The sequence below is a fragment of the Choloepus didactylus genome, chromosome 8, assembly GCF_015220235.1.
Source record: "Choloepus didactylus isolate mChoDid1 chromosome 8, mChoDid1.pri, whole genome shotgun sequence".
Taxonomy (NCBI): Eukaryota; Metazoa; Chordata; class Mammalia; order Pilosa; family Megalonychidae; genus Choloepus; species Choloepus didactylus.
The window spans coordinates 106,761,650-106,783,624 of NC_051314.1; positions in this window are offsets into that span (position 1 = coordinate 106,761,650).

Consider the following 21,975-nt stretch of genomic DNA (forward strand, 5'->3'; position numbering starts at 1 on the left):
ATAAGTATGTTCCTACTCAGTATTTACTAATTTGGGGGAAAATATTTAAATGATATGTGCTTAGGTTTGCTAAACACAGAGGAGGCCCCCAATTGTAAAGTATTATTTGTCTGGAACAGCGTCCCATCTGCTGCAGAAGGAACACCCTGCCCCCAACTTACCTTCTAGGGCCAAATATCTCTCTTCACCCCACTTCCTTGATTCCCACTAAGGGCCTATACTAATATCTTATTTCTACAGAAAAAAAAAAAAAAATTGGGACAAGTGGTGGTTTGATGAATTATTTTTCTGATGTGTGGATTTAATTATAAAGCAAAGCTTTTCAAATTAATTACATTCATTTCTGCATTTAACAACTTAGTTTTCTTGGGAAAAAAATAAAATGAAGTAAAATTTAGATTTCCCAGGAAAAATACAGTAAAAGCATCATGAACTGAGGGATTGTAGTAAAGAAACTTATTCTCAGCAGTCTGACAACTCAGACATCCAAGAAAACCAGCTGAAATGAACTTGGGCTTTCTAAGTCTTTGCAATTTAGTAGGCCTCTTAAAAACTAAACTTTTCTAGACCAAAAGTATAGAGGCTGTAATGAGGGAATGACCTGGGTGTAAATTAATGCTTAGGATCATATAATCTCCCTTTTCCTTGATGGTCCATTTCATACCTACTCTCCTCAAAACTCCAGCTCCACTTCTCTCAGCTTATGACCTTTTCCTATTTTACTGAAAAAAATTAGAAGCAATCAGAAGAGAACTTCTGCAAGTGTCAACCACATCTTCCCACATAATTGCATTTATTTCCATACGTCAGGCCTTCTCTCCGTTTTCTAAGGATGAATTATCCCTGCTTCTAAGTCCAAACCCTCTTCTCTATCTTTGTCTCTTATCTGATCATTAACATCACTTGATCATTAACATCACTTGATCTCTCTCCTGTGTCAATAATTTTTCAATAATTTTTCCAATTCTATGAGACTGTTCCCATCAGAATACAAATGAGTCTTCTCCTTATCCTATATCCTAACCTGGCTGCTGCCTTATTTCTCTGGTCCTTTTTACAGAAAAAAACTCAAAAGAGTTATCTTTATTCACTCTCTCCTATTCTTCTCCTCTTGAGCCCATTGCACTTTGACTTTCATCTCTACTACTCCAAGAAATAGCTCTTTTAAACAAGTAACCAGTAAATAAATTCTCAGTTCTCTCTTACATGACCATCCTGCCATCCTGCAGCATTTAACATAGTTGCTCACCCCTTCTTCTTCAAACATTGTCTTCCAGGGGCCACAGTCTTTTGTTTTTCCTCTTTGGCTGCTCCTCCATCTTCTTTGCTGGTCTGTCCTCATGCCTTATATTTAAATGTTGGCTGGCCTCAAACTTGGATGTTGGTTATCTTTTCTTCTGAATCTGTACTCCTTCAGAGATCTCATTAAGTTCCATGGCTTGTATACCATCTACACACAGAGGATCACTGAATGTGCATCTCCAGCCTGGACCACTCTCCTTAACTCCAGATTTGCAAAACCGCCTGCCTACTTGACATCTCCACGCAGATGTTTTAGTCATCTCAACCTTAACATACCGACTCGAAATACCAACCTCCTCTTCTACGGTCTTCCTGACAGCTCTATCCTCCCAGCTTCTCAGAGCCCAAACCTTGAAGGCAAGAAAATGAGGGTAAAAAATAGTACCTATCTCCTAGGGCTATTGCATGGATCAAGTGAGTCAATATTTGTCAAGAACTTGGAATGGTGCCTGGCATATAATTAGCACTATGTAAACTTTTGTTAAAAGAATAAAATAAATAAAATTCATCTTCGGCTCTTCTTTTTCTCTCACACACTACATCTCATCTTCAGCTAATCCTGCTGACTATTCTTTAGAAATATATACAAAATATGATCACTTCTCATCTCCTGCACAGCTAATACCCCAACCTAAGCTACCGTCACCTTTTGCCAGGATTATTGCAATAGTCTTAACTGGTCTCCCTGCTTCTGCCTTTGCCCTAGTATAGTGGATCTCAACCACTAATGAGAGTATCCCTTTGAAAACAGGAGTCACATCCTGTCTCTTCTTGGCTCAAAACCCTTCAGTAGCTCCCATCTCACATGCAGTAAAATCCAAAGTCCTAAAAATGCCTTGTAAGGTCCTTCATGATCTGCAAACAACCCTATCATTTCCTCCTCTCTGCATTAATCACTACCACATTTCCCCTTACCCTATGATACAGCCACACTCCTGCTCTCCTTGCTCTTGCTTGAACATACCAAGCATGCACTTGCCTACAGTCCTTGGCACTTTCTGTTCTCTCTGTCTGGATTGCTTTTTCCCCAGGTAGCTGTGTGACCCCTCCCACATTTCTTTCAGACATGCTCAAATGTCACCTCACACACCTTGTGCTCAAATGTCATCCCATGAGAAAAGCCTTGACTATCTATCTACCTGCCATACAATACTAACTGCCTGTTTTCCGTTTCTCTGCTTTTCAGGGCTTTCCAAAGCCCTGACATACTAATACCAGTAATTTATTTGTTAATTGTCTCTCTCTCTCCCCTAACTAGAATATAAGACCCATGAGGGCTTGCATAAAGTAGGTGCTCAACAAATATTGGTTGAAACATTAATGACTGATACCCCAGATGTTCAGCTGCCCAGATGTTCCCTCATAAGATTGGCTTTTGTGTGCACACAGATGAGGAACCCACATTCTGGAAAAATTCTGAATCATGAGATCCTTCATAATCTAACCTTTGCTGAGGAAAAGAAAAAGATTTATTCTAGGAACATTAGTTAAAGTTATAATAAAGTCTAATTATATCTGATAAAGGCACCTTCAGGGTATGGTTAACCAACTTGCTAATGGACTGTTTATATATATTGTGTCTCCATCTCACAAAACTACCCTGAGGCCATTCTGGACAGCAACCAAGCGACATGTGCCCCAAGTACCACCTAGTGGTTGAGGGGCACTGAGTGAGCTAAGGCGTAGAGACAGAAAAGTAGGTACAAAAAACTGCTTTGAGTGAAAAAAAAAAAATAGATAAAAGAGAATAAGTTGTAGCAAGGACATGAAGCATCTTGAATGTCAGTCTATGGCTTGTATAGTCCATGGAACATGGTTGGTTTTGTAAGTTCTATTGAGTCATTTATTAAAAATTGATTGAGCAACCTTCAGAAACTGTGCTCTATAGAGAATATGATAAAATACCCTTTTTTTGCCTATAGAAGCTGCTTTTACTGATGAGAATTAAACACCTTAGGCAATTACCACTTTTTATAATAGTGTTATTGAATTATAACTTACATTTGATAAAATGTACTATTGTAAGAATACAGTGAAATGATTTTAGTAAATTTAGAGGACTGTGCAAACATCACCCATTTACAGTTAATTACCAATCTCACCTCTAGCCCTAGGCAGCCACAGATCTGCTGCCCTATGTCTCCATAAATTTTCCTTTTCTAGACATTTCAGATAAATAGAAAGATTCATATGCTATATGATCTTTTGGGACTGGCAACTTTCACTAAGCATAATGTTCTTGAGCTTTATACATGTTGTAGCATGTATCAGTAGTTTGTTTCTTTAAATTATTGAATAGCATTGATTATTTGGATGTAACACATTTTGTTTATCCATTCACCAGATGATATATATTTGGATTGTCTCTCGTTTTGGCTATTATGAATAATGTGGCTATGAACATTGAGTCTTTGTGTGGACATATGTTTTAATTTCTCTTGGATAGAGTCCTAGGAGTAGAATAGCTAGTTTGTTTGGTATGTTTATGTTTAATTTTTTAAGAAACTGAAGAACTTTTTTAATAAAGCAGCAATTTACATTCCCACCAGCAAGGCACAAGGGTTCCAGTTTCTCCACATCATCTCTTACGCTTGTTATTGTCAGCCATTTTAGTTATAGCCATTGTAGTGGGTGTGAAATGATGTCTCATTCTGGTTTTGATTTACATTTCCCTAATGACCAATGATGGTAAGCATCTTTTCAAGTTCTTATTAGCTATTCATATATGTTCTTTAGTGAATGTCTGTTTAAATATCTTGCCCATTTTTAGATTATACTCTTTCTCTTATTGGTATTGAGTTGGAAGTGTTCTTTTTGTATTTTGGATACAAGTCTTTATCAGACGGTAACTAAGTATTTTCTCCCAGTCTGGTTTGTCGTTTCTTTTTCTTATTGGTGTCTTTGGAATGCAGATGTTTTTAAATATGATGAAGACTAATTAATTAATTTTTCTTTCATGGATCATGCTTTTGGTGTCATATCTAAGAACTTTTTGTCTAAGATTTTCTTCTGTGGTTTCTTGTAGAACTTTTCTAGTTATAAAAACTCTTGCATTTAGGTCTATGATATATTTTGAGTTGTCTTTGTGTATGATGTGAGGTAAAGGTCTAAGTTCCTTTTTTTCCCTTTTTTGCATGTTGCTGTCCAGTTGTCCTAGCATGATTTCTTGGGAAGACTGTCCATTTCCTATTGAACTGTCCTGTTTCCGTTGTCAAAAATCAATTAACCATAAATGTAAGGATTTATTTCTGAACTCTCAATTCTGTTCTGTTGATCTTTACGTTTATTCTTAAGCCAGTATCGTATTCCCTTGATTATGTAGTTTTATAGTAAGTTTTGAAATCAGCAACTTTGTTCTTTTCCAGAGTTGTTTTTTTTTATCTATTTAACTCATTTGCATTTTTATATAAATTGTAGGATCAGCTTGTCAATTTCTACCAAAGAAAAGCCTGCTAGAATTTTGGCATGGATTGCATTGAATTTGTAGATCAAATTCAGGACAGTTGTCATCATGACAATATTGAGTCTTCCATGCTGTGAATATGAAATATGTCATTTATTTATAACTCTTTTACTTTCTCTCAGCAACTTGCCCTTCTTTTGTTAAACTTATTCCTAAGTGCTTTATTTTATTCCTTTTGATGCTATTGCAGTTGGAACTGTTTTCAGAATGTTTGCTGATAGCTGTTTGTTCAGGTTCGCTAAAGCTGACAGAATGCAAAATACCAGAAATGGATTGTCTTTTACAATGGGGGTTTATTAGTTCACAAATTTACAGTTCTAAGGCCATGAAAATGCCCCAATTAAGGCATCAATAGGATGCTACCTCCTCTGAAGAAAAGCCAGTGGCATCTGAGGATCCTCTGTCACATGGGAAGGGGCATGGCCAGAGTCTTCTGGGTGTCTCCCGGGGTTAGCTTCTGGTTTCCGCTGCTTTCTCAAAAATGTCTCTGGGCATCTGTCTTAGCTTCTCTCTCTCAACTCCCATGCATCCTTGCTTGTTTCTCCCAGGGCGTTTCTCTCCTCTCTGAGCATCTCCGGGGCAAATTCTGGATTTCATCTCAACTTCTCTCCTGGTTCTGGTTTCAATGGCTCTCTCCAAAATGTCTCTGGGCATTTTTCCCTCTAAGCATCTCTGAGCTCTCTTCAAAATGTCTCTGCCTTTTATCCTCTCATAGAGGATGCCAGCAAACTGATTAAGACCCACCTTAAATGGGCAGGGTCACGGCTCCATGGAAGTAATTGAATCAAAAGGTCCCACCCACAATAGGTCTGCCCCCACCAGACTGGATTAAAAGAACATGGCTTTTCTTGGGTACATAATAGATTCAAATCAGCACATTAGTATATACAAATACAATTGATTTTTTATGCTGATCTTGTATCGTACAATTTTGCAAAACTTACCTTTATTAGTTCTAATAGTTTTTTTGTATATGTGGACTCCTTGGGATTTTCTACATACAGGATCCTGTCATCTGCAAATAAAGACAGTTCTACTTCTTTCTTTTCAATCTGGATGCCTTTAATGTCTTGGGGTTTAGTTTTATTTTGCTTTATTATATTAAATAAAGTCTCCAGTAGAGTGTTGAATAGAAGTGGCAACAGTGGACATCCTTGCCTTTTGCCTGATCTTTGAGGAAAAGTATTCAGTCTTTCATCAAGTGTGATGTTAACTATGGGTTTTTTTGTAGATACATTTTTTTCAGGTTGAAGAAGTTCCCTTCTATTCCTATTTTTTTGGGAATTTTTAGTCATGAATAAATGTTAGATTTTGTCAAATCCTTTTTATTATTTCATTTTTCTGCTTACTTTGAGTTTAGTTTACCCTTCATTTTTAGTTTCTTAAAGTGGAAACTTTGATTATTAATTTGATATCTTTGGGCATTTAAAACTATAAATTTTTCTCCAAGCACTGCTTTCACTGCAGCCCATAAATTTTGACGTTAGGTTGAGTTGGCAGATAGTGTTGTCAAGTCTTCTATATTCTTGCTAATTGTTTGTCTAGTATCTCTATCAATTATTAAGAACAAAGTATTGAAATCTCCAACTGTAATTATTGGGTTTTCTAATTCTCTTTAAATTCTGCTAGATTTTGCTTCATGCATTTGGTGCAATGTTTTGGGGTGAATTTACGTTTAGAAGTTTTATATCCACTGATATAATGATGCAGAAGTCTTTTCTGTTTTCTATTTTTGAAGATTATATTATCTCTACTTCCTAGCTTGTTGCCTCAGCTTCCTCAAATAGAGTTAACAATATCTACTACATTATTGTTGTAATACTTAATAAGTAAAATGGAAAGATTTTAGCACCTTGCCAGGCATGTAACAGGCACTCAGTAAATGTGAAGCCGTTTCCCATCTCCCCTACTCTTCATGTATGGGATATGGGTACAAAGTTGACCTCAAAAGCAATTCTAAAAAGAGCAATTTCTAGTATTACTTTTGCTTCTAGTAAACATTGTTATGCTCTATAGAAAAGTGGCATAAAGCATATCAGGCAAGCTGGTGGCCTGGAACATGGCTTTACTTTTCATCACTATTTGCTACTGGAGACGAAACAGTATATTATTTTGCTGGTTTCTGTACAGGGCTTAGCACACTACAGTTTTCACTTAAATATGAAATCAACCCACCATACTTTCTTGGGCAACTCATAATGTTATCTAAGTCATTGCTGGAGATATCTTTAGGTGATAAAACTAAAAAAGTGAGGATGTGTTCATCATATAAGTTTTAAAAATTAAAAATTAAAATTAAAAGCAGTTATCCTTAGAGTGGAAGGGTTTCTGATGGGGAGAAGGAAAGTGGGGTGGGGGATTGTGATGTCTTCTGGATGCTAACAATGCTTTTTATTTTTAACCCATGCATTTGTTATTTGTGTGTTTACTTTACTATTATTAAGCTGGGCATACATGTTTTATGTGCTTTTCATTATATGTTTTATATGCCACAATAAAAAAAGATTTTAAAGAATTTCCCTCAAATGATTAAGTGCTGAGAAGGTGATTAGCTATGGTCCTTGACCAGTGATCACTGTACCTCCCATTTAGTAAGAGTTTATTATGTACCATGTTCCATTCATGGAGCTTTACACTCACTATCTCATTTAGTGTCACATACTTTTATCATATTAGCAGCCACATACTGTCATCATCTTTCTAAAGATGAGGACACTGGGGCTCTAAAAAGGTAATCTTTTCCCTAAGCTCTCACAATGAGGAATGATGGAGGTAGGGTTAGAAATCAAGAATGTCTGACCTCAAAGGGGGTCCTCTAACACATGGACTGTGTTAACAATCTGTGATGATCTTACCAACAGAATTTCCTAGGGAGGCATACTTGATACAACTATCTTTGGTTTCTTTTTACTGCCAAAACAGAAAAAAAAAGTGTTCACAAATTTACCATCAAGTCCTGGGTTGACTGCTATTTCACAGCTTAGGGAACTTAGCCCAGATTGGAGCTGAGGGATCTGTCTGGAGCAAAAGTAGTTTCTCACAATTTTTGAACTACTATGATATTGTGAAAAAATATTATTTTTGTTAGTAGAGAAAAGCAAAAATCTGTACAAGAAAGTCATTGTCCAATTTGAAGTAAACTAAAATACAGCAAATTGTTGAGCAATTCATGAATTATATCAAAAAATGAATAACACAGTATCCATTTATCTTGATGTGAGAAACATTCTCCTTCAAATAGCCCAGATGTCTTGATATTGGACCTTGAGATAAAGATACTTGATACTAAAATACTATTTAGCACTGCAGTTACTTAGTCCTGTTTATGTAAATGCAATGTATTGGTTTCATATTTTTAGAATAAACCGATAGCCAAATCACAGAAAACTTATGAATAATAACAACAGTAATAAAAATGGCAATACTTATTGAGTTGATGAGGATGATGATGATGATGTGCTAGACATGTCCAAGCACTTTACATGCATTAATTCATTTTATCTTCACAATAGCACTGTGAAGTAGTATCTATTTTTCCATCTCCATAATACATTTAAGGAAACTGCAACACATAGAGGTTCAACTGCTTGTCGAAGTTTAATTAGCAGATGTTGAGTAGAAGCAGGATTCAAATGCAGTTTGCTACAGACCCTGCTGTCACAACCACGACACTATTACAGATATAGGGTGGAATGTAAATGTCATTAACCTTGAAAACATGAAAGTCAAGGCAATCCCATGGAGACTAGGATTTAGGAGGCAAAGAATTGGTATTAAGGGAACAGTAAGGGTCACCATATCCTCACCTTACTTGGTTAATGTATCAATTTTCTCTTGCTGCGTAACAAATTAGTACAAACTTAGCCTAAAACAGCACCCATTTATTACCTCAAGTCTCTGTGTGTCAGAAGTTTTGGCAGGGCCCAAGCAGGCTCTCTGCTCAGAATCTCACCAGGCTGAAATCAAGGAGTCAGCCAGGGCTACAACCTGATCTTAGGCTTGACCTCTTCTGAGCTCACTGGTTGTTGGCAGATTTCCGTTGCTTATAGGGTTGGGGTCCCTCATGAAATCCTCCAAAGGCAGTTCACGAAATGGCTGTTTGCTTTCTTCCAGGCCATCAGGAAAGCATCTCTCTGATGCTCTACCTCCTTTCTAATGTCTTGCCTGATTGGGCCTGGCCAATCCAGGAAATTGTTTCTTTTGACTAGCTCAAAGTCAACTGTAAGTAACCTAATCAGGGAAGTGATATTGCTTCATATTTACAGGTCCATCCCACCCCTCAAGGGGAAGAGATTATACTGGGGGTATACACAGGTGAAGACTATTTGGAGGGCCATCTTAAAATTCTACCTATCAGAGTTAAGAATCAGAATATACCACAATTAAGATCAAGATAAATTGATGAGAAATGAATACTCAGCTATATTACTTAAAATAAATATTAAAAGCACAAAGATTAGGACATATAATAACACAGAATCACAAGAGTAACCAAAAAAGAATAAAAAGTAACAGAACTAGTGAAAATTGGGTGGAAGGAGAAAAGGAATGTGGGTTGTGTAGATGAGCTAATTTAGTAGTTCTCAAACCTGACTCCACAGTAAAATCACATGTGTATCTTTAAAAATGACTGATGCTTAGGCACCTCCCGAGGCTAATTAAATGAGAATCTCTAGGGGTAGGGACCAGTTACAGAATTCTAAAAGCTCCTCAGGTGATTTTAATATGCAGTCAGGTAAAAAACATGCTGCACTAAGTCTTCATCTTTTTAATGGAAAGTAGACTTTTCCCCCTAAAGTCAATAAAATAAAGAGGTATAATTGTGTTATTCAGCATTGTAGATATAATTACCAGAAGTACTAAAGTCAGAAAGGGTTAATATGGCTGCCTCTGGGGAGGAGTGGGGATGGGGAAGCCTGGGGGAGTAGAATTAGCTCTCAGCCTAAACCCATCTGTATTATATGATTGGGTATTGTTTTGTTTTGGTTTGGTTTTACTGTGTGTATGTATTATGTTCACTTATAAAATACGTTTCAGAGTTTATAGCTCTTTCAACAAGTGAAGAGACAGACATCTCTTCCTACACAATTAGTCCTAAAATCTTACTAGCCAATATGACTTGGATATTAGCTGCTTTCTTTCACAGTCATGCACACTAACCTGCAGTTTACACCTCTGATGTAACCATTCAGGTAATTTTCAATGCTACTTCTTTAAAAAAAGAATTCTCCTCTTCCCCAGTCCCTCCTCCCAGCCATCTTTACTCCCTTTAAGATGTGAGTGAGTGTTAATTCAGAATAGCTTTTTGTGTATTAGTTTCCTATGGCTGCTGTAACACACTGGCTACAAACTGGGTGATTTGAAGCGTTTGTTTGAAATCAGTTTCGCTGGGCTGGAATCACAGTGTCAGAAGGGCCACACTAACCTCCTGAGGCTCTAGGGGAGAATCCCTTCTTTGCCTCTTCCAGCTTCTGGTGGCTGTTCCATTCCATGGTCAGTGGCTGCATCACTCGTCTCCCCCTCCATGATCCATTGCTTTCTCCTCTTCCTTCTGTGGTCAGACCCTCCTCTGCCTTATAAGACGGATACATGTGACTGCATTTAGGGGTCACCTAAATAATCAAGGATAACCTCCCCACTCAAGATTCTTAACTTAATCACATCTGCAAAGTCCTTTTTTTGCCATATAAGTTAACATTCATAGATCCCAGGGATTAGAACATGGATATTTGGGGAATGGGGGGGGGGGGGTGTGTGTGTGTGCAATATTCAGCCTACCACATTTTATTCTTTAAATTTTTGTTTAATCATTGAACTAGCTTCCGTTGTGTATCCAAATGAAGGAAATGTCTTTGAGGTGAAAATGAAATTTTAAAATCTAATTTATTTAAGGATCTGGAGTGATTGTACAAGTAAAATATATGATGATGGCAAGTGTCCACATTTTTCAGAGCTAAGTATTTTTGCTTGATTTTATAGCTTCTTCTACTGTTAGATGTATACTCTTCCTATCTTATTATTATTTGACTTCTGTCTTTTAACACTTCAAACATATTTTGTCTTTCATTATGTCTTTAAGTTGGCAGAGGGTACATGTGATGAACTGAATAAAAATACATCTGCCACATTTGTTAGTAACTATTCTGCTCAGGTCCATCATAGTTTTCTTCAGACATTAAATTTGTTTTTAAAAAAGGCATCAGTTTGCCTTTTGTACATATTTGCTCTAAACAACAAGAAAGTCTGTGGATGTACAGTCTCTATTTACTTGTAGTCTGAGAGAGTACATCTAATCACTAGGTTTTTAAAACTCCATCTTTTTATAAGAATAACATTATGTAATTTTAGCCATATTGGACATAATCACAGAGTTCATAATAAGAATTATTTCCCTTTTTTCCAAGGTTTTCCTCTCTTAAAATTATTGTAAAAGAAAGAATGAAAGAGAGGGGGGAGGGAGGTAGGAAGGAGCTTGGAAAAGGAATATTTGAAAGAATTTCATAGGTCAACGCCCCCAAACATTTACTTGTTCCAAGTCCCTTCATTGACTGGCTCTTCAGGGCCCGCCTATGCCTGGGACAAAGAGTTCCATTGTGATTAAACAAGATTAATCCAAACTGAAGGTTCTCGTCTGGATCTCAGAGGGAGACCAGGTGCCCTGTGCAAATATGGACAAATCATGCCACTTGTAAATTACTAGTTATTAGATTTTAAACTAAGTTATGCCTTCTTTTAATGGATGTGTGTGTCCTGGGGGTTCACTGAGAAAGCCATCCAGCTCTCTCTTCCTTGTTGCATCTCTTTGAAAGTTAATGTTCAACATTACTTGTGTTTGGATATGCTGCTCCATTTCAGGTGTTCATCTTATAAAAGGGTTTCAAAGACACATTTGCCTTGTTCTCCAACCTATCTCTTCCTCTTGCACTTCTGAGAAATTGTTTGTCATGCTATCCAAATGTGAAGTAACATCCATTTATAAAAACATAGAATTATTTTCATCACCAAACTTAGTACGTACCCCAACCACGTATCTTCCCTGTTTATATGTGTGTATGTGTGTGTGTTGAATGTGTGAATGGGAAACATGGGGGAAGGACTTCATGGTACTCCCCCGCTTACAAATACTCCAATGGCTCCAAACCCCTCACTGTGGTCTACAAGCCCTCTGTGGTCTGGGTACCACACCCCTTTTATCCTCATCTGGTGGCAGCCTGCCCGTCAGGCCCTCTGATCAAGCTACACTTGCCTTCCTTTATTCCTCCCCCTGCCTAGCCTCATTCCTGGGCATTTGTTCTTGCTGTTCCTTCCGCCTTGAAGCTCTTTGCCCTGAACTTTGCACAGCTTGCTCCTTCTCATGACTCAGGTCCCAGATCAAATGGCAGGTCCCCCAAGGAGGCCTTCCCCTATCATCCTTCCTAAAGCTGACCAGCCCCTTTATGCTCTATTTGACTGTGTTCTCCATAATGCTTATCGCTATCTAACATGCTCTCTTTGCTTATATTTTCATTGTCTGTTTCTCCTACATAAATGTAAGCTTTTCTGTTTTACTGATCTCTGTACTTCCAGCTCCTAGAACTCTGGTTATCACAAAGTAGGTATTCATATGTCTTGAAGTATTGCATCTTTTACATCTCCTTTCCTTCTTGCTCTCGTTTATTATCCTGTGACCAGGAGGTAGGGATGTTCTGGAGAAACTCTGAGCATTCAAAGATCCATGGATCCAATTATAGCAAAAGCTATCTTAGGGCAGAAGATCAGAAAAGAGCTTGAGGTGCTAGGATCTTGTTAAGCATCTGGAGGATTTGGGGGTGAGAGGTAATACCTTCCCCTCCACCCACCACATTCCCAAATACCGACCCCAATCACAGCTCACCCAGCACAGCTAAGGCTTTGTTGGACCCCTCTCCTCCCACATACACTTAGAACATGGAGTTTATTAATAATTTAATGATCCAGGTGCTCTTGGCCATTTCAGATGGCTGTGTTTCAGGGACAGCATGAATCACAAGCTGGAACAATGGCCCATGATCTGCCCTTGTTAGATCCTGGAAGGGGCTGCACTGATGAGTCACTCCGAGAAGGAGTAAGGCAGGGCCAGAGGAGACAGCAGAAAGACAGCCTCTTTCTCTGGATCTGTGTTGTTCTTGCCTCAGCAGAGCAGAGCTGAAATGGAAACTCCCAGCTAAAAAGAATGGGGAGGCCGGAAGGGAGCGGCCACAGCGGTGGTCCTTTCTGCCCTAGGCTGAATTACTTTCATTATTGCTCAATTCAAGTTAGGTTAAAAGCACACAGACTGTCTTTTTATTTCCTTTCGCCTTACAGTAGAGATCCAAAAGTCTGAAAATTGATATAATTTTATGTTAACGGGAAGAAAGTTTGGCAGCTGCATTGGATTTCATGCCATTCTTTGCTCCTCCTTGCGTCTGGCCTCTCCCAGCTCCACAGTCTTCTGGTGCCAGGAGCCCCACGCAGGGCGGGGGAGGCCGTTCCCAGGCCGTGGCCCCCGTCCCCGCCCCTGATTTCACATTAGTCACTCACTTGGCAGGAGATAAGCAGGAGTCGGGTCTTTTTTCCAAGTCCGGCAAGTGAAGAATGTCTCCACCTGTTCTGGTGGCATGACCAAATGCTGCTGTTTATTCCTGTTTTACCTACCAACTCCAAAGTCCAATGTTTTTTCACTTTATGTTGCATATTTCATCCTTCCTTCAAATGCATTGGGGAGGGGTAAGACCTGATTGCTTTGGAAGGCATTTACGCCGTTAATCAGTTCTGTATTCATTATGTGTTGTGTTTGCATAGGTGGATATACAAAAGACACAGACCGAAAAACAAAACAAAAACAAAACAGGCAGAAACAGTGGAAGGTTTTCCTGCAGCGTGATACCATTAGCATGGCCAGGGACTCCCAGATCACTGTTGTTCTTGCCAGAATCAAATGGCCTTCAGAATGTCTCTGGGTGAGGCCAATTCATTGCCACTGAAATTTTTTTAGATTACCCTCCCTGCTTTTTCCTTGTGTGCTGGTTGGTAATTATGTGATACTGCCTGATCGGTCCACCACAAAAGGCAAACGGATGGACAGCACTGGAAGGAGGGAGGCTCTGATGGAGAGGAGAGACATCTCATTACTTGCATACAGAACCTTTTCATGCAGCTCAGGAGGGCTGGCTCTGAAATCCTGGTGTTCTTTAGAAGTACCAGCATGTATTTCCCCAGGGGACGAGTCCATCATCAAAAAGAACATCACACAAGGCCCAGGAAAGTGACTGGACAGGAATATCCAAAGCTTATTGGCAATGGGAACATCTGAAGCAGAGTTCAAAAGCCAATCCCTCTTTTGCTAACCTGGAGTTGGTGGGACCGTTGATCCCACTGCAGATCTGAGAAAGCCCAGTGTATACTAGTTAGGCAGAGGACTTGGCATGTTAACCAGAAACCAGAATTTAATCTGGTCTGGAGGGAGACTTCTCTCAGGATGCAACTTCTGGAAATTGTTCTCTATTTTGAACGTTAATTGCATGCAAGTACGCCTAACTGCTTAGACCTGGGTTTAGGTATAGGAGAAAGGATTCCTCGTTCTCATATCAAACCATAACTGTGCTGGTTTTTTGTTTGTTTGTTTTGTTTTGTTTTGTTTTTTGAGCACTTGATCAAACATAAGAAAAGAGTTCCGTTTCTCTTCCTTCTCTGGCCTGTACTTTTAGATTCACAGATGGGCTGGGAAACAGGATTGATAATAGGTAATAATAACGATAAGCATAGCTCGAGCCCTTACGATGTGCCAGGCACTCTTCTCAGCAGATTATAGATATTAACTCATGTAATCCTCACCACAACTCTGTCAGGTAGATGCTCTTGTTACGCCCATTTCATGGTTGCAGGAACTTAGGTACAAAGAAGTTAAGGAATTTTTCCCAATGTCTCTAGCTGGTAAACGTCTTTACCTAGAACTGGACCCCAGGCGATCTGACTGGTTCTGGAGCCTGTGTTTTTAACCACTATCCCACACTGAGGCATGTAATCACCACTGAGTGCACGCAATAAAGGAAGAGCCTGCTTTGATCTGCCCCTCAGTACTTCCTACTCATACTGATGGCCACCCCTCTTCAAATGGGTTCTTGGGCTCCCCTGAATCAACTTTTCCATTCCTCTCCTCAGTCAGGGCCATGGAAATTGGGAAGAGATGAGTAACATTTTCATTTTATTTTTATTCTTATTTTGTTGCATTGTGTTTTATTTTCGTTTTAAAAGAAGGAGAAAAGTTTGGGAGTAAACCAAAAGAGAGTGTTACAACATTTTGCTTTTCCTTAGTACAGTATAAAGAAATAGAACAATAACTGTTGACTGCAGGTAGCAAGACTTAGAATTTAAAACTTAAGAGCAAAAAAATATTTCTACCTTTTGCTTCAAATTAAGGGCCATGCTTGTACTGGTAGAACAATTCACAGCTCTAGAGTGAGAATGGGAGTGTAATCTCTGTTTAGAAGAAGAGAACTAATATCCTAAAAATATTTTAAAATTTGATAATTTCATAAAATCTCCATCTGAAGCCTAATCCATTTTACAAAGGAGTACACAAATCCTAGTTTTCCAGGATTTGGAACACAATCCATGGAGGTGGGGGATCCCTAGTTCTTATCCTTAAGTACCTCACTTTGACCTTCCGATTTTTTTTCACCCAGGGACTGGTTTTGTGTTATAGGAGGAAAGAATACAAAATTCTGCAGGCAGTACCTAAATGTTTTCATGCTAATGTCTCCTTGGACTCTCCCCCCTGGTTTTCATTCTTCTTTATCTGCATGAAATAAAAGCAGAGAAAGAGAGCAAACTTGGGGGAGAAAGTGAGGAGTGGGGTGGGGTTCAGTATGGTGGTGGAAATGTCTTATTTTTGAAGTCATAGTTCTACTGTTAGAGCAATGGATGTGGCATGGAAGTGTCTGCTCATGGTCAGATTAGATCCCATTACATTTCTCCTAAAGACATAGAAGGCACCTCTCTCCCAACAGGGTAGTGTGGTAATGTCTGTATTTAATTTCTATTTTTAATCCACAGGCATGCTGCAAATCTGAGACTCGTTTATTTTAGCTCTTCAGTGTACCCAAGATGTCAATTTATAGAACTCTGCATTTAGGTCTAGGAACAGAGGATACTTACATTTTAAACTTACGCAGTCACTATCACACAGAGGCATTGTGGCCTGGTAAGGACAGCTTTGGAAATGTCCTCTGCAGATTTATCTCTTGGATTCTGGTGTTGATCTTGGCGTTCCAGACATGGAAACATAAGATTCAAGGATCTCAGTTTACTATGAGCCATCTTAGTGTCATACAAATGTCTATACCAGGACTTGCCAAGCTCCGCCCCATGCATGGGCCTTAGCTACTACTGCTGCTGGGCCCTAGGGGTTCAGGGACAGAACTGATGAATGACTGGAAGAAAAGAGCTCTGCCAGCTGGGCTAGAAGAAAAAAGTAATATGTATCTATGTAAGCACTCAATTCATAAACCCACCAGCGTTGCCAAAGCGAAGATGGTAGATTTGCCCTTCCCAGTATGCACCACCCACTACTTGATGCTTTTTGTGACTTTTGTACTCCCTTAAAGGCTGCATGAGATATTTATCATACCCTGAAGTCGTCTGTAAAAAAAATCTGTGGGGGCAAAGCAATTGCCACGCCCCTCCTACCCTCTCCTCCCACCCCTTGCATCAGGGCAAGGATGGGTCTGGACTCTAAAAGTCCTATACTGGCCCTGGCATGTCATTTCCCGTCCGTGAGCTCAGGGCTCCCAGATGCCTGTACTTTGAAGCCTCGATCCAGTGTGCTCACTGAATAGAGTTCATGGCCAGAAAATGAATGCAAGAAAATAGTCATATTGCATTTTCCAATGTTTTCAGACTGTAGAGGGATTGCTGATTTGTACTTACGTTCCAGAAGATAGAAACTTTATTTGCTTGAGTATTTTGCACTGCTCTTTGCTGTAGGAATTTTGGTGATACCACTATTTTCCTGGTTTCCTGACATGCCCCTGATTTCCATTTGTTGAAAGTTTATCATAATCATTGTCATTAGGCACTTACATAGCATTGACCATAGGGCATTGTTCTACATAAATTACATATATTCCTTCCTTCATTCATTCTTACCAAAACCCTGTTATTATCCCTCAAATGAGGAAACTGAAGCAGAGAGGCCCAGAGAAGTTAGGTGATTTGCCCAAGGCCACACTAGAACACAAACCCAAGCAGTCTGACCCCAGAACACACTCTCAACCACCATAATATATGACTGTTCAATTATATATATGGAATTCAAATTCCAAGTCTTGCTAAAGAGGACTATATATTTGCACATTATTTCCACAAATCTGCATAATTTTACAGTCTATTCTTAAATAATTTTTTAATTTAAATTTTATTTTTATTATTTGAAGTGATAATTTTTTGATATTTCAATTCTCCTTTCTATAAACACTTAACGTCCTTATTTTTGACCCTGTCTCCAAAATTCTCTAAACCAGAAGTATTTTTAGAGATAGAATATGCCAAAGAACAAATAAGAAGGGTCAGTGACACCATTAGAAGTTTCTGTTCATTTGGTAAATTCCCGTGATTTCCATTTGGGAGAATAGTTTTTTTATTCTTATCACTTTTTGGGTAGGATTTCAATAAGGCCATTTTAGAAACAGAACTGTGTACTATTTTATGAATATTCTTCAGAGAAGATTATTTACTGTTCTTCCAGGATGGGGACTTTACAATTTCCCTTAATAATTTCTCCCATGTTCTACCCTTTCACGGTTAGGAATTTCGTCCTAATGTCTATCCAAAATCCTTCCTATATAACACGTTAATGTTGAAAAGGAAAACGGACGTTTAATGACACTTCCATAAGCTGTGTTAAGCACAGCCTTTTGAGTTGTTGCCCTTCCAGCATTTTAGGATGCAGGCTGTATTCAAATAAAATGGAAGCAATACAATTTTCTCACTTGAGGTAGACTTGAACTCCACCTTGTTTGCCTACTGGAAACAAGAAGGCAGAGGGAAATCAATTTTTATTTCTTCCTGTTTAAAATCTAGTGGAGTTTTCAAATTACGTGTCCTAAAATTTTTGCCTTGTAATGTAGGCAAAAAAAAAAAAAAATGCTTCTGCAAGTAGCTTGGGATCCACAAAGATCCTTGTGGAAATCACTCTTTTAAACCAGAATAGAACCCCCCTTTTACTCTCAGCTTTTTCTAACTCAGCAAGCTGAATATTATGCGATCAGAACCACATTTACACACAAAACTCAATACAACTAACTTTTCTACACTCTCAGTTTGGCAGCTGTTGTCCCAAGATCCATGCATTGGACTTGGTGGACTGGTACACACCATCAGGAGTTAAGGAAAGGGGGAGGGGCAGCTGTTGCAAGGGGTGACAGCCCCTCACCTCTTCTCTCAGCTTCCCAGGCATCCAGCCCCAGGCAGGGGGAGATGGATGCACTTCTGTCAGGTCAGTGACCCCTTCAGCAAGCTTTGCCGAGTATCCATGTGTCACTGAACACAGAAAGAAATGTGGTTCCACCTGAAACTCATCACGTCCTAGTCCCAGATGAGAAAATGTCTGCTGCGGAAAGAAATAAGGGATCCTTGAAAGACTGTGAGGTCCTCTGGGAGTAGAGAGCAGGCTGCAGCAGGCTGTCCTCCTCTCTCCATCTCCTCTCCCCAGGGCTGCTCCAGCGGCACAACCAGATGGAAATGTCACCTAAGGCAGAGTGTTTCATTTGTCATGGTCTATACCCCTGTCTTATACAGTGAAAGCTCCTTGGCAACACCATGCAGAGGTTCTTTTCATTTTTAATTGAATCCTAAGAGGTATATATTTTTTTGAAGGTGCCAGCATAAAGTAATTACTAGAATTCCCAACAGGGCTAATCACAGATTTATAGAAAATAAAGATGGAAGAGAAGACCTCACCCGAAGGGCTTCTGTCATTCTGCTCAGAAGGTTCTTGCGATTTAGTTCTTGGCATCGTGGGATGGTAATAGGAGCCCCACAATAAATCCCTGCCCAGTGAGATAAGAGAAACTGATGTCACTGCCTCGGTATCTCTCCTCTGGTGACCAGACACCTTCCATTTTCATCAGCTGTTTATCAAAATCAGATTAGTAAAAGAACAATCTGATCAGAATTGTTTATGCCTATCTCTTTCTTAAATTACAAATGACTTTCATGTGTTGCTTGAGCAAAGTACTGTGACCTATAGATGAACTAGCCTTTGTATTTCCTGCACCTTGTACTGAACTTACAATTCCCCAAAGACCACAGTCATTAAGTCTCTTTGTTGATTACTGATCTAAGTAAGATAGTGAAGCTAGGTCCATGGCGGCTGTGGATATGTGGGTAATAAATTCTGTCTTTGTGATACATCATAAGTCACTAATGGGTTATTTTGACCTCTCCCAAGTGGGAGACAATGGAGCCTTTAGTAGGTTGCGGTGTTACATAAGACATCTCTTTCCAAACAAAGACGAGGCAGGACACCAAGCCAAAGAATTGAGCACAGGAGGCTGTGTGGTCTGGTGGTTCCAAGGATAGACGTGGGGCCAGGACTTCCTGGGTTCAACTACCAGCCGAGACTCTGACTCAGGGGGGGGGATTGGAGCCAAGTCTCTTGGCTTAAGGCAGATAGACTGTAAAACCCAGGAGGGAGAAAACCACAGGTCTGTGCTCAAGGGCTCTGGGGGAAAAATACATTTTGGGGGAAAAAAAAAAAAAACTAAACTAAAAAAAAAAAGATCACCCTGTTAAATTCAATTTGGGATCTTTTCCAACATGAAATGAGAATTTTGCCTGCTTTTTGGCTAACACATCCTCCTCTGGGCTGCAGTGCAAAGCCAAGCCAGTGTCTGAGGGTGTTCTGTGTGGGATGAATAGAGAAGCCTGGGGTCTGAGAAGAATTATTCAACCTTGGTGAATTGTCACAAAAAATGCTCAGGAAACTGGGCACTGGGGAATGAGGTTCTGCATGAATTCTTCCCCCTTCTTACTCATCCTGCCCTCCAAAATAAAGTGCCTTCTGAAAATGTGGGAGGAAAATTCCCTTCTCTCTTGACTTCTTCTGGACACCTTCCTTCAACTAGTTTGAACAAGGGCTTGCTCATCAGTAACCAGCAGCCTGTTTAGATGCAGCCCCATACACGTTCCCAAGCTATATTCAGAGCTGGGGTTCACAGGAAATGTTCTCCAAGTCCTACTGGCTCTGAAATTCTTTTTTTTTTTTTTTTTTTCTGATCAGACAGAGTAGGTGGCTACCTACATTGTTGGGTTTGAAGGGCTACTGGGCAGGTCTCCACCCTGGCATCCTGCCTGCATTACACCCTCATTTCTCCAAATCTGAAAGTTTTATGATCTTTAGGAATAAGCTATTAAAATGAAAATAGTATTTATGGGGATCTCTCTGGTTAAGGCCTTAACAGCTAGCACTTGAGCTAGTAATACCTTAGTAGAGTCTCATAGAAATGGGGCAAGGGATGAAGGAGGCCAGGTTTTGCTGTGAAATATAGTAGGGGGTCACTTCTCTGGAAAGAGCCCAGGAAGAGCAAAAGAGAGAGACATAAATTGGCAAGAAGGAATGTCCCTTTTGGTAATTTTACCCTGAGCCCTCTGAAGCAACTTTAGTGTCTGATGGTTGGGTGGGCGAGAGAGTTATACCAAGAAGTTTTCTCTTACTCTAACCCAAGCCAGGCCAAATGGAATCCAGGTTTGCAGTTGTGGTCACCTTGTCCAGCTTCCAAATATACTCAAGATGTCTCTGCCCCAGACCTTTGCCTGAGTGCATGTTCCTAACTGAACATAAAAGGGCCAAGTTCATCATCTTGAGTCCTAAGATTTCCTATATTGAAAATGAAATAAACTCTCTCTTATTTTGCAAGTCAATAATCATCTTTTTTTTACAATCTAGGAAAAAGATCACTTAAAAAGTAAAGCAGTCTACTCTTGCCCTTAAATGTATCTGAAGGAACGTTTTCTATTTTGTAATAGTAAATGAGTTATATCCTGAGTCAAAGAGAATTAAAAATAATCCACTGAGTCAGGGTTCTCCAGGGAAACAGCAACAGGATATGTGTGTATATGTGTGTATGTAAATATTATGAGATTTATTATAGGAATTGGCTCATGAAACCATAGGGATTGGCAAGTCTGAATTCCGTAGAGCAGGTTGCAAGTTGGGAATGCTGTTGAAGGTTTCTGTGAATTCCACGGGGGAAGCTGACTGGCTGAAGTAGAGATAGAAATTCCTCTTTCTGACTTCTGAAATCATCAGTTCTCTGTTCAAGGCCTTCAACTGATTGGATGAGACTTCTCTCATTGCTGAAGGCAATCTCCTTTATAGACGGTAGATGTAATCAGTCATAGATGCAATCAACTGACTAATGATTTAAATCCATGAAATATCCTCACAGTAACCATCAGGCCAGTGTTTGCTTGACCAAACAACTGGACACCATAACCTACCCAAGTTGACACATGAATTTAACCATTACATTTAGTGACAACTTTATACATCATTTTCAGATTCTGGTTCCTCTATTTTTGACAATTCACCATGACCAGCACACCAGTTACAGGCATTCCCTGCTTAAACAATGGTCTAATGAATCTTCTCCAGGAAGATGTAGGAGGGCAACTGAGGTTGGAGGGAATGTCATAAGTTTACAGTCATCTTCTCTGGCCGTAAGTACCACTCCCCCCCAAGGCCCCTGAGTGCCATCTACAGTCACACCTGATCAGGTAAAGACAACAGAGCTAGAATTTGGGGGAGAAGAGTCTGGGTGGGAAGTCAAAGAGGACAAATGAGGTACCTGACCCAGAGAGCAGCACAGTCCAAATTTCCCAGGATCAGGGGTCCCAAAGTACCTACTACCATCTCATTGTTGCCCCTCGTTGGGTATTTTCCTAGTCTCCTCCCCAATTCCTGGCAGCAGCAGGTGGACTCAGCCCATCTCAGGGGCCCCTGCCTCTGTCTGGCCCCCCTCCTCTGCAGGATTCTACAAATGAGTCTTGAGGCTTCCCCATCCTCTGTCCCCCCTTCTCAGAGACCTTGCTAAGCAGAAGACTTCACATCCTACTCAAAATCTATGTATTCGTATGACTGTCCTATATCTGCTTTTTACCAAAAATAACAGGTGACTATAGGTCCTGCATTCCCTTGATTAGAGGACCTTTCT